The 13,869-nt window shown below is 42.2% G+C and overlaps 1 long non-coding RNA gene across 1 annotated transcript; it reads left to right on the plus strand.

The window, feature by feature from the left end:
* The first annotated feature begins 1,193 nt into the window (after positions 1-1,193).
* On the plus strand, positions 1,194-13,276 carry LOC142381835 (uncharacterized). The gene is made up of 4 exons (XR_012769904.1): positions 1,194-2,086; positions 3,907-3,927; positions 10,977-10,991; positions 12,803-13,276. It is a non-coding gene; the product is annotated as an uncharacterized LOC142381835 (long non-coding RNA).
* The last annotated feature ends 593 nt before the right edge of the window (positions 13,277-13,869 follow it).

Below are 13,869 nucleotides of genomic sequence, written 5' to 3' on the forward strand. Positions count from 1 at the left end.
ACACCTCCTAACCAACAAGGTTGTGCAAAAAAAACAGGCTAGGTTTTTTTATTCGTCTTCCAGCCTGACTGGAAAAAATAAGTAATAATTTCAGCATGATCAATTCCCCCCATACTGATGTAGTGAAGATGTAGCCTACCAGTCGTTTATCTATAAATACCTAATTTAAGTCTCCACGCACACGGAGAGCCCGCAGTCCTCCCATTATAAAAACATGTCGTCATTCTGCTAACATTTCGCCTAACATTAGCCTACTTCTTACCGGGCCGGCTATTCTGACCTCCTCAATGTGTCCCTGGGTCACGTCTGTCTCCTCCTCCACCTCTGAATCCACCTCGATAGCTTCTTCCTCTGTGTTTGGCCTACACTGTTCTACGGAGACACTCGTGCACTGGGGGCTGCTGATGAGGTTGACGGCCCTGGCCCTGCACTTGATGGCCCTGCACCCGGTGCTGTGGTCGGGGTGGAAGCACTTGCAAACATGTCAGTAAGCTTCACACATTTTGCTGCTTGTAGGCTTTTTAGCCTTTTATCTCGCAGCTTCTGTGCACCACCCTTTCGTTTCTGTTGTTTATCCATTTCGGTTTTTAACTGTTCTCTCCTAGTCCGTTCAGCTCAAATGGTAGGATTGATGACCTGGGTAAACGGTGAGGGGAGGGGCGGGCCAAAGAGGTGCTGAGAGATTTCATTGGACTAGCCCCGTCAATATGAAATCGTGGGCCGCCCGCCGGTCACTTTATTTTTATTTTTATTTTTTACATCAATAAAAAAAAACAAAAAAAACGACATCACCGGCCCTCGAGGGGCGTCGGCCCACCGGAAAAATGTCCGGTATGCCCGACGGTCAGTCCAGCCCTGGCTGCTATCATGTTAAAATGATATAACACAGTGTTAAATGGAAATAGCTGAAATCACAAAATATTAATAATAACATGAATAATTTTAGATAAAAGCCTGTTTAAGCATTTTTAAAAATCATATTTTATTCCAACATTTGTGAATTCATACATTTCTATTTGGGATAAAAACTTCCAAGAATGAACAACAATTAAGAACATTTTAATGCCATATAAAACCATGGCTTAGAATTGTTTTTTGTTTTGACAATTGAAAGTTACACAACTTCTTTCACATTGTTAATCAATAAATCAATAGGCTTACATATTGTAAAATTATGTTGCAAATAATGAGTCTAATTTACTATTACTCAGCTTATTTAACAACACAATGCATTCAAACATTTTGCAATGTATGTTTTAATAAAATCTTTTTAACAAAAGCTTTTATTTCGACACACAATACTGAGGTGAGAGCAGTGTGAACGTTATGTTATGATGACTGCATAGGATTCTAAATACAATGGCCATAAGAGGACAAAAATGTGTTTATGTTATTACATTTTCAGCATTCGATAAATCGGCCAGAGTCCGTCTCTGAAAAAGGCTGCACAACAGCGCCAAACCTACCTGTGGCCAACAAAGGAATTACACATGTACTCGCCATAGAGAATAAACAGGAAGAAATGAGATTAACGGTGTTAAAGTCCAGTGCGGGAGGGATGGAATACATTACGGACACATTTTGGAGGGCCAAGAAAAATGATGTGGCGGGTCACTTTCCAAGAGGGGACTTTGTTCTTCTTAAAGACTATATTATGATCCAGCATATTAAAGGTCAGCAGTGGATAAGTTTCATGTCTTTAACAGCTGAAGGATTCCTTTAGTCGGCCTTTTAGCTGTTACTGATTCAGTTCAAAGTCATCCTGGCAGCAGTTTCATTTCCCGTCACCTCTCAGCAAATTGAACTGGAACAACTGGGAAAACTTCCCTGAACAGACAGAATAACAGTGTTGTGTAGATGGTCGACACAAAGCACATTTTATTCAAATATTTTCAGTTCTCTGAACAGTGATCAAGCTGCAACTTGATTAGAGTTTACAGATTCTCTTCAGTCCACCTTAAAGAGAGTTTAATTTCAGCTTGTTTATGGTGCGTTGTTTTTAATATGAAATATTCACTTTGTTTCTTCTTCTTTTCTCTCCATTTATGTGTGTCGGACCATAAAGAACAAAAACGCCGTGAAGACGGTAGGTGTGAGTTTCTGTTTTGTTCTCCTGGTGTAACCAGCCCCTTAACTGATATAAAATGGAATATGTTTCAGTCTTCACCATCTTTAATAGGAGACATGATTTGGGTTATTGATCTATGGAGGAATGTTTGATTGATAACAGAGTAGTTTTTATGGAACTTGATATCCATAGATACTAATCATTTTCCACAGCAGCTGGTCCCAAAAACAGATGTTGCCTCCTTGTAATCCTCTATTGTAAAATATTTGCTGCATACAGAAGTTAAAGTGAACTGAGTCAGATCTTCTTTTTACTTGGTGTGAGAGACAAAGTCCTGCTTTTTTCTGAATCCTTTAAAGTTCAGCAGTCAGTTATCAGGTCTGAAGTCCATCATGCTTTCCAGTTTAATTCAGTCCACCTTGAAGCATCTGTGACTGGTTGTTAGTCTAACTCAGTGGTCCCCAAACTTTTTCTAAAGAGGGCCAGCTCGCTCTGCATGGCTCCTTGAGAGGGCCGGAGGCCGGAGATTTTCCATGTAAATTACAGTAAATATGCCTACTGTATGCAGCAGATCTATCTTAGCTGAATTTAACCAATTCAATGTGGGCTGTTGTTATTATTTCTGTTAGGCTGCTATCATGTAAAAATGATATAACACAGTTTTAAATGGAAATAGCTGAAATAAAAAAATGTTAATAATAACATGAATAATTTTAAATAAAAGCCTGTTTAAGCATTTTTAAAAATCATATTTTATTCCAACATTTGTGAACTCACACAATTCTATTTGGCATAAAAAACTTCCAAGAATGAACAACAATTAAGAACATTTTAATGCCATATAAAACCATGGCTTAGAATTGTTTTGTTTTGACAATTGAAAGTTACACAACTTCTTTCACATTGTTAATCAATAAATCAATAGGCGTACATATTTCAAAACTTATGTTGCAAATAATGAGTCTAATTTACTATACTCAGCTTATTTAACAACACAATGCATTCAAACATTTTGCAATGTATGTTTTAATAAAATCTTTTTAACAAAAGCTTTTATTTTGACACACAATACTGAGGTGAGAGCAGTGTGAACGTTATATTATGATGACTGCATAGGATTCTAAATACAGTGGCCATAAGAGGACAAAAATGTGTTTATGTTATTACATTTGCAGCATTCGATAAATCGGCCAGAGTCCGTCTCTGACAAAGGCTGCGCAACAGCGCCAAAACATAGCAGTGGCCAACAAAGGAATTACACATGTACTCGCCATAGAGAATAAACAGGAAGAAATAAGATTAACGGTATTGAAGTCCGGTGCGGGAGGGATGGAATACATTACGGACACATTTTGGAGGGCCAAGAAAAATGATGTGGCGGGTCACTTTCCAAGAGGTGACTTTGTTCTTCTTAAAGACTGTATATTATGATCCAGGATATTAAAGGTCAGCAGTGGATAAGTTTCATGTCTTTAACAGCTGAAGGATTCCTTTAGTCGGCCTTTTAGCTGTTACTGATTCAGTTCAAAGTCATCCTGGCAGCAGTTTCATTTCCCGTCACCTCTCAGCAAATTGAACTGGAACAACTGGGAAAACTTCCCTGAACAGACAGAATAACAGTGTTGTGTAGATGGTCGACACAAAGCACATTTTATTCAAATATTTTCAGTTCTCTGAACAGTGATCAAGCTGCAACTTGATTAGAGTTTACAGATTCTCTTCAGTCCACCTTAAAGAGAGTTTAATTCCAGCTTGTTTATGGTGTGTTGTTTTTAATATGAAATATTCACTTTGTTTCTTCTTCTTTTCTCTCCATTTATGTGTGTCGGACCATAAAGAACAAAAACGCCGTGAAGACGGTAGGTGTGAGTAACTGTTTTGTTCTCCTGGTGTAACCAGCCCCTTAACTGATATAAAATGGAATAGGTTTCAGTCTTCACCATCTTGAATAGGAGACATGATTTGGGTTATTGATCTATGGAGGAATGTTTGATTGATAACAGAGTAGTTTTTATGGAACTTGATATCCATAAGTGCTAATCATTTTCCACAGCAGCTGGTCCCAAAAACAGATGTTGCCTCCTTGTAATCCTCTATTGTAAAATATTTGCTGCATACAGAAGTTAAAGTGAACTGACACAGATCTTCTTTTTACTTGGTGTGAGAGACAAAGTCCTGCTTTTTTCTGAATCCTTTAAAGTTCAGCAGTCAGTTATCAGGTCTGAAGTCCATCATGCTTTCCAGTTTAATTCAGTCAACCTTGAAGCATCTGTGACTGGTTGTTAGTCTAACTCAGTGGTCCCCAAACTTTTTCTAAAGAGGGCCGGCTCGCTCTGCATGGCTCTTTGAGAGGGCCGGAGATTTTCCATGTAAATTACAGTAAATATGCCTACTGTATGCAGCAGATCTATTTTAGCTGAATTTTAGCCCATTCAATGTGGGCTTTTGTTATTATTTCTGTTAGGCTGCTGTCATGTTCAAATTATATAACACACTGTCACGGCAGTCTTTAACTGGACACACTAGTTCAGACACAAACCAAAAGGATCAGAGGTGGTGATAAACCGGTTTATTGCCAAGACACGGGTAACAGGTGGAAACAGAGGCGCAGGATAATGGAGATGGACCAGTAACCAGAAGGTGGGGAATCCAGGGGAAAACAGGGACTCATCGTCTGTGAGGGAGGCTGGCGGCTTAGAGGTAGGAGGATTCCAGGGAGACCATGGCAGGGCAGGTGAGTAGCTGAGACCAGGAGCTGAAGACAGGGACATAAAGGTTCAGTAATATGCACAGACAATACTGTAGAAAAGACCAGAGTCAAGGCTCAATACCACTGAGGACAAGCAGACGATCTGGCGGCGAGTGAAGGACTGAACCAGGGCTTTATGGGTGAAGAGAGTAGATGTAGATGAGGCTCCATTGATTGCAGGTGTGTGTAGATAATTGGTTCCAGCTCCAGACCAACCTCCAGTCAGGAAACACAGGAAATCCTGACAGTACCCCCCCACTAATGGGTCGCCTCACGGCGACCCCTAGGCTTGGAAGGATGAGCTGCATGGAACTCCCTCACCATTGTAGCATCCAGGATCAAGGACCGTGGCACCCAAGACCGCTCCTCCGGGCCATAACCTTCCCCATCAACCAAATACTGGAGGCCTCTTCCCCTTCGCCGCACATGCAGCAGGCGCCGAACTGTGAATGCAGGGTGGTTGTCGATGAGCCGGGGAGGAGGCGGGGGTAAGGCCGGAGGGCAAAGAACACTGTGGCGAACAGGCTTTAACTGAGACACATGGAATGTAGGATGGACCCTGAGAGGCCTGGGCAGTTCTAGACGGACAGCAGTGGGACTGATAATCTTCGAAATCTTGAAGGGACCAAGATAACGAGGCGACAGCTTACGAGAATCTGTCTTCAGCGGTATATCTTTAGAAGATAACCAAACTGACTGACCTGCTTGGTACTGAGGAGCGGGAGTCCGATGGCGGTCAGCTGCCTGCTTGGTCCGGGCAGAGGAATGAAGAAGAGATGAGCGGGCCTTTTCCCATACCCTCTGACAGCGTATTAGATGCTGCTGGATGGATGGCACAGCCAGCTGCTTCTCATGACAGGGGAACAGAGGGGGCTGGTAACCCAGTGAGGCTTCAAATGAGGACATACCTGTAGCAGATGAGACCAGGGAGTTGTGGGCATATTCAATCCACAGAAGGTATGTGCTCCAGGAAGCTGGGTTGGCTGTCACCATGCAACGGAGGGATGTTTCCAGGTCCTGGTTAGCCCTCTGTCTGGCCGTTTGATTGGGGATGGAAACCCGAAGAAAGGCTTGCTGTAGCCCCGAGATCCTGACAAAAGGTTCGCCATACCTGCGATACAAACTGAGGTCCCCTGTCAGACACAATGTCCACTGGGATGCCATGTAAACGAATGACATGGTAGGTAAGTAGATCAGTAGTTTCTTTGGCTGATGGCAGTTTGGGTATGACAATGAAATGTGCTGCTTTAGAAAAACGATCTACCACAGTAAGGATGGCAGAATTACCTTGAGAATTTGGAAGTCCAGTCACAAAGTCCAGAGCAATGTGGGACCACGGTCGACCTGGGATGGGCAGCGGCTGGCGAACTCGAGGACTTCCCTCTAGCACAGACAGAACAAGCCAAAACATAGGAGCGTGTGTCTTGATCCATAGTGGGCCACCAGAAGTTGCGTCTCAGAAGGGATAATGTTCTATTGATTCCAGGATGGCAGGAGAATTTACTATTATGTATCCATTGAAGCACTTGGGCTGCCTCAGGGACAAACTGAAGGCCAGGGGGACCCGTACCTGGATCAGGTTGGGTGCGAAGAGCTTCTTGGATACAGGACTCAATCTCCCAGGTGATGGGGGCGATGATATAGGAGGAAGGGAGAATAGTATTAGATTTGACAGGGACCTCCTCCTGGCTGAACTGGCGGGATAGGGCATCAGGTTTTACGTTGCGTGAACCAGGACGATAGGTAAGGGTAAAGTTGAATCTGCTGAAGAAAAGGGCCCACCTCGCTTGTCGGGGATTTAATCTCTTGGCTGACTGGATATATGCTAGATTCTTTTAGTCAGTCCATACCACAAATGGCTGTTCAGCGCCCTCCAGCCGATGTCGCCATTCCTCTAAGGCCATCTTCACCGCCAGCAACTCCCTGTCGCCAACATCATAGTTCCGTTCTGCCGGTGACAGCTGTTTAGAGAAGAATGCACAGGGGTGGAGCTTGTTCCCAGCACCGCAGCGCTGAGAGAGGACAGCTCCCACTCCTGCCTCCGAAGCATCCACCACGAATGGCAGGGATGAATCAGGGTGAACAAGGACCGGGGCTGTGGTGAAGAGTCTCTTGAGACGACGAAAGGCAGCATCAGCTTCTGGGGACCACTGGAATGACACTGCAGAAGAGGTTAGGCGGGTAAGAGGGGTGATCACAGTGCTAAAGTTCCTAATGAACCTTCTATAGAAGTTGGCAAAGCCAATAAATCTTTGCAGCTCCTTACGGTTGCCAGGAATGGGCCACTTAGTCACTGCTTCCACTTTCTCTGGGGCGGTCCTGAACTGTCCTTCCTCAATAATAAACCCCAGAAAACTGACCTTTTTGGCATGAAATTCGCACTTAACAGCCTTAGCATAGAGTTTGTTTTCCAGAAGACGCTGAAGGACGGCCCGCACATGCTCCTGGTGCTCCTCTCGGGATCGGGAAAAGATCAGGATATCATCCAGATACACAAAGACAAATCTGTTCAAGAAATCTCGTAGTACGTCATTTATTAACGCCTGGAAGACTGCAGGGGCATTGGTGAGCCCAAAAGGCATGACACGGTACTCAAAATGGCCCAAAGGGGTGTTGAATGCAGTCTTCCATTCGTCCCCTTCCCTAATCCGTACCAAGTGATAGGCATTTCGGAGGTCTAGCTTCGTGAATATGGTAGCTCCGTGGAGTGGAGTAAATGCTGAATCGATGAGGGGTAGAGGATATTTATTCTTTACTGTGATGTTGTTCAACTGTCTGTAATCTATGCAAGGTCTCAATGTAGAGTCTTTCTTAGACACAAAAAAGAATCCGGCTCCTAAGGGGGACGAGGAAGGCTGGATGATCCCTGCAGCCAGGGAATCCCCAATGTATTTCTCCATAGCCTCATGCTCAGGTCAATAGAGCAATCATAGGGCCGATGAGGGGGCAGAGAGAGTGCTTTGGACTTGCTAAACACCTGCTGCAGGTCATGATATGCCTCAGGGACACCATCAAGGTCTGGTGGTTCAGGAGGGGGATCCACTCCATCTGTAGGCAGATCTCAAACAATTTTCAAAACAAAAGGTGCTCCAGCTCAGGACCTTACCACTAGCCCAATTTATGTTGGGGTTGTGTAATCTTAACCAGGGGAGCCCAAGACTGAGTGGCGTGCTGGGTGTGGAAGCGTATGGATTCCCTGTGGTTACCAGAAATAACAAGCAAGAGTGGCTGGGTGCAGTGTGTTACTCGGGCCAGGACTCTCCCATCCACAGCAAGAGCAGTCCGAGGCTCCTCCAAAAGCTCCAGTGTTAGACCTGCTTGTTCTGCCACCTGTTGGTCGAGGAAGTTCTCTTCGGCCCCCCGAGTCCACCAACGCCAATATGGGTAGAGAGAAGGAGTTACAACAGAGAGAGGCAGGCAACCGGAAACCGTTTAGCTTCTTCTGGGGGGACTTGGTTTGGCCCACCAGTACCCCCACAGTTACTGGTGAGCTCGGTCTTTTGGCCGCACGGGACAGACGGCAATAAAATGTCCTCTTCTGCCACAATATAGGCACTCACCTGCCTGACGCCTCCGTAGCCTCTCCTCAGGAGTTAGGTGAGCCCGACCCAGCTGCATAGGCTCCTCCGAGGTCCTGGAAGGTAAGGCAAGAGCTGCAGCAGGAGTTGGGCTGGAGGTCGGTAGAGACAGAGGAGGCCTAGACCTGGGAGCAGGAGCAGGAGTCTTCCCCCGAAGATGAGAGCGAAGCCGGTTATCAATCCTGTTAAAGAAATCAAGGCGTCCAAGTTATCAGGTTCATCTCTGGAGACTAGCTCAGTCTTCAACTGTTCATTCAATCCCTTTACAAAAGCAGTTCTTAATGCATCGTTGGTCCAGTCTACTTCTTCTGCCAGCGTCCAGAATTCAATGGTGTACTCAGAGATGGGCCTGGAACCCTGGGATAAATTCATTAACTTCATGGACGCATCATTTTGATAATCTGGATGATCAAACACTCGCTTGAACTCCTCCAAGAAATCATCAAAACTCAGTTTACGGGCTGAACGGCAGGAGAAACGGGCCTCGGCCCAGGCTAGTGCTTTTCCCCTTAATGAACTACAAACATACTGAATCTTAGAGAAATCAGAGGCGAAAGACACAGGTCTTAGCTGGAAAACAGTGGAGCACTGGAAAAGAAAACCTCTGCACAGACTTGGCAGGCCAGAGTACGGTTCCGGGTCGGGGGCCTTGGAGTCCCTGGGCTCAGGACTCGCAGGAACAACGGCAGCTGTGGGGGGAGACAAGGGCTGCAAGGTGAGAAGAGCAGAAACCTGAGAGGTTAGTTGGGATACTTGTTGAATTAAACTCTGGTTGTGTTCGTAAAGAGCCCGAATGCACTGTTCGTGTTGTCCGAGTAGGTTCCCTTGCTGGGAAACTGCATGATGGAGGGGGCTTGGTTTGGGGTCTGTGTCTGATGTGTCCATCTTGTGGCCAGATCGTACTGTCACGGCAGTCTTTAACTGGACACACTAGTTCAGACACAAACCAAAGGGATCAGAGGTGGTGATAAACCGGTTTATTGCCAAGACACGGGTAACAGGTGGAAACAGAGGCGCAGGATAATGGAGATGGACCAGTAACCAGAAGGTGGGGAATCCAGGGGAAAACAGGGACTGATCGTCTGTGAGGGAGGCTGGCGGCTTAGAGGTAGGAGGATTCCAGGGAGACCATGGCAGGGCAGGTGAGTAGCTGAGACCAGGAGCTGAAGACAGGGACATAAAGGTTCAGTAATATGCACAGACAATACTGTAGAAAAGACCAGAGTCAAGGCTCAATACCACTGAGGATAAGCAGACAATCTGGTGGCGAGTGAAGGACTGAACCAGGGCTTTATGGGTGAAGAGAGTAGATGTAGATGAGGCTCCATTGATTGCAGGTGTGTGTAGATAATTGGTTCCAGCTCCAGACCAACCTCCAGTCAGGAAACACAGGAAATCCTGACACAGTTTTAAATGGAAATAGCTGAAATCACAAAATATTAATAATAACATGAATAATTTTAGATAAAAGCCTGTTTAAGCATTTTTAAAAATCATATTTTATTCCAACATTTGTGAACTCACACAATTTTATTTGGCATAAAAAACTTCCAAGAATGAACAACAATTAAGAACATCTTAATGCCATATAAAACCATGGCTTAGAATTGTTTTTTTTTGACAATTGAAAGTTACACAACTTCTTTCACATTGTTAATCAATAAATCAATAGGCGTACATATTTAAAAACTTATGTTGCAAATAATTAGTCTAATTTACTATTACTCAGCTTATTTAACAACACAATGCATTCAAACATTTTGCAATGTATGTTTTAATAAAATCTTTAAAAAAAAACGCATTTATTTTGACACACAATACTGAGGTGAGAGCAGTGTGAACGTTATGTTATGATGACTGCATAGGATTTTAAATACAGTGGCCATAAGAGGACAAAAATGTGTTTATGTTATTACATTTGCAGCATTCGATAAATCGGCCAGAGTCCGTCTCTGAAAAACAGCGCCAAAACCTATCAGTGGCCAACAAAGGAATTACACATGTACTCGCCACAGAGAATAAACAGGAAGAAATGAGATTAACAGTGTTGAAGTCCGGTGCGGGAGGGATGGAATACATTACGGACACATTTTGGAGGGCCAAAAAAAATGATGTGGCGGGTCACTTTCCAAGAGGTGACTTTGTTCTTCTTAAAGACTATATTATGATCCAGGATATTAAAGGTCAGCAGTGGATAAGTTTCATGTCTTTAACAGCTGAAGGATTCCTTTAGTCGGCCTTTTAGCTGTTACTGATTCAGTTCAAAGTCATCCTGGCAGCAGTTTCATTTCCTGTCACCTCTCAGCAAATTGAACTGGAACAACTGGGAAAACTTCCCTGAACAGTCAGAATAACAGTGTTGTGTAGATGGTCGACACAAAGCACATTTTATTCAAATATTTTCAGTTCTCTGAACAGTGATCAAGCTGCAACTTGATTAGAGTTTACAGATTCTCTTCAGTCCACCTTAAAGAAAGAGAGAGTTTAATTCCAGCTTGTTTATGGTGTGTTGTTTTTAATATGAAATATTCACTTTGTTTCTTCTTCTTTTCTCTCCATTTATGTGTGTCGGACCATAAAGAACGTCGTAGAGAAGGTAGGTGTGAGTTCCTGTTTTGTTCTCCAGGTGTAACCAGCCCCTTAACTGATATAAAATGGAATATGTTTCAGTCTTCACCATCTTGAATAGGAGACATGATTTGGGTTATTGATCTATGGAGGAATGTTTGATTGATAACAGAGTAGTTTTTATGGAACTTGATATCCATGTGCTAATCATTTTCCACAGCAGCTGGTCCCAAAAACAGATGTTGCCTCCTTGTAATCCTCTATTGTAAAATATTTGCTGCATACAGAAGTTAAAGTGAACTGACTCAGATCTTCTTTTTACTTGGTGTTAGAGACAAAGTCCTGCTTTTTTCTGAATCCTTTAAAGTTCAGCAGTCAGTTATCAGGTTTGAAGTCCATCATGCTTTCCAGTTTAATTCAGTCCACCTTGAAGCATCTGTGACTGGTTGTTAGTCTAACTCAGTGGTCCCCAAACTTTCTAAAGAGGGCCGGCTCGCTCTGCATGGCCCTTTGAGAGGGCCGGAGGCCGGAGATTTTCCATGTAAATTACAGTAAATATGCCTACTGTATGCAGCAGATCTATCCTAGCTGAATTTTAGCCCATTAATTGTGGGCTGTTGTTATTATTTCTGTTAGGCTGCTATCATGTTAAAATGATATAACACAGTTTTAAATGGAAATAGCTGAAATCACAAAATAAGAATAATAACATGAATAATTTTAGATAAAAGCCAATTTAAGCATTTTTAAAAATCATATTTTATTCCAACATTTGTGAACTCACACAATTCTATTTGGCATAAAAAACTTCCAAGAATGAACAACAATTAAGAACATTTTAATGCCATATAAAACCATGGCTTAGAATTGTTTTGTTTTGACAATTGAAAGTTACACAACTTCTTTCACATTGTTAATCAATAAATAAATAGGCGTACATATTTCAAAACTTATGTTGCAAATAATTAGTCTAATTTACTATTACTCAGCTTACTTAACAACACAACGCATTCAAACATTTTGCAATGTATGTTTTAATAAAATCTTTTTAAAAAAAGCATTTATTTTGACATACAATACTGAGGTGAGAGCAGTGTGAACGTTATGTTATGATGACTGCATAGGATTCTAAATACAGTGACCATAAGAGGACAAAAATGAGTTTATGTTATTACATTTGCAGCATTCAATAAATCGGCCAGAGTCCGTCTCTGAAAAAGGCTGCGCAACAGCGCCAAAACCTACCAGTGGCCAACAAAGGAATTACACATGTTCTCACCATAGAGAATAAACAGGAAGAAATGAGATTAACGGTGTTGAAGTCCGGTGCGGGAGGGATGGAATACATTACGGACACATTTTGGAGGGCCAAAAAAAATGTGGCGGGTCACTTTCCAAGAGGTGACTTTGTTCTTCTTAAAGACTGTATATTATGATCCAGGATATTAAAGGTCAGCAGTGGATAAGTTTCATGTCTTTAACAGCTGAAGGATTCCTTTAGTCGGCCTTTTAGCTGTTACTGATTCAGTTCAAAGTCATCCTGGCAGCAGTTTCATTTCCCGTCACCTCTCGGCAAATTGAACTGGAACAACTGGGAAAACTTCCTTGAACAGACAGAATAACAGTGTTGTGTAGATGGTCGACACAAAGCACATTTTATTTAAATATTTTCAGTTCTATGAACAGTGATCATGATTAGAGTTTACAGATTCTCTTCAGTCCACCTTAAAGAAAGAGAGAGTTTAATTCCAGCTTGTTTATGGTGTGTTGTTTTTAATATGAAATATTCACTTTGTTTTTTCTTCTTTTCTCTCCATTTATGTGTGTCGGACCATAAAGAACTAAAACGTCTTAAAGGTAGGTGTGAGTTTCTGTTTTGTTCTCCAGGTGTAACCAGCCCCTTAACTGATATAAAATGGAATATGTTTCAGTCTTCACCATCTTGAATAGGAGACATGATTTGGGTTATTGATCTATGGAGGAATGTTTGATTGATAACAGAGTAGTTTTTATGGAACTTGATATCCATAAGTGCTAATCATTTTCCACAGCAGCTGGTCCCAAAAACAGATGTTGCCTCCTTGTAATCCTCTATTGTAAAATATTTGCTGCATACAGAAGTTAAAGTGAACTGACTCAGATCTTCTTTTTACTTGGTGTTATAGACAAAGTCCTGCTTTTTTCTGAATCCTTTAAAGTTCAGCAGTCAGTTATCAGGTCTGAAGTCCATCATGCTTTCCAGTTTAATTCAGTCCTCCTTGAAGCATCTGTGACTGGTTGTTAGTCTAACTCAGTGGTCCCCAAACTTTTTCTAAAGAGGGCCGACTCGCTCTGCATGGCTCTTTGAGAGGGCCGGAGGCCGGAGATTTTCCATGTAAATTACAGTAAATATGCCTACTGTATGCAGCAGATCTATCTTAGCTGAATTTTAGCCCATTCAATGTGGGCTGTTGTTATTATTTCTGTTAGGCTGCTATCATGTTAAAATGATATAACACAGTTTTAAATGGAAAAAGCTGAAATCACAAAATAATAATGATAACATGAATAATTTTAGATAAAAGCCTGTTTAAGCATTTTTAAAAATCATATTTTATTCCAACATTTGTGAACTCACACAATTCTATTTGGCATAATAAACTTACAAGAATGAACAACAATTAAGAACATCTTAATGCCATATAAAACCATGGCTTAGAATTATTTTGTTTTGACAATTGAAAGTTACACAACTTCTTTCACATTGTTAATCAATAAATCAAAAGGCCTACATATTGCAAAACTTATCTTGCAAATAATGAGTCTAATTTACTATTACTCAGCTTATTTAACAACACAATGCATTCAAACATTTTGCAATGTATGTTTTAATAAAATCTTTTTAAAAAAGCATTTATTTTGACACA

Source organism: Odontesthes bonariensis, chromosome 6, assembly GCF_027942865.1.
Source record: "Odontesthes bonariensis isolate fOdoBon6 chromosome 6, fOdoBon6.hap1, whole genome shotgun sequence".
NCBI lineage: Eukaryota > Metazoa > Chordata > Actinopteri > Atheriniformes > Atherinopsidae > Odontesthes > Odontesthes bonariensis.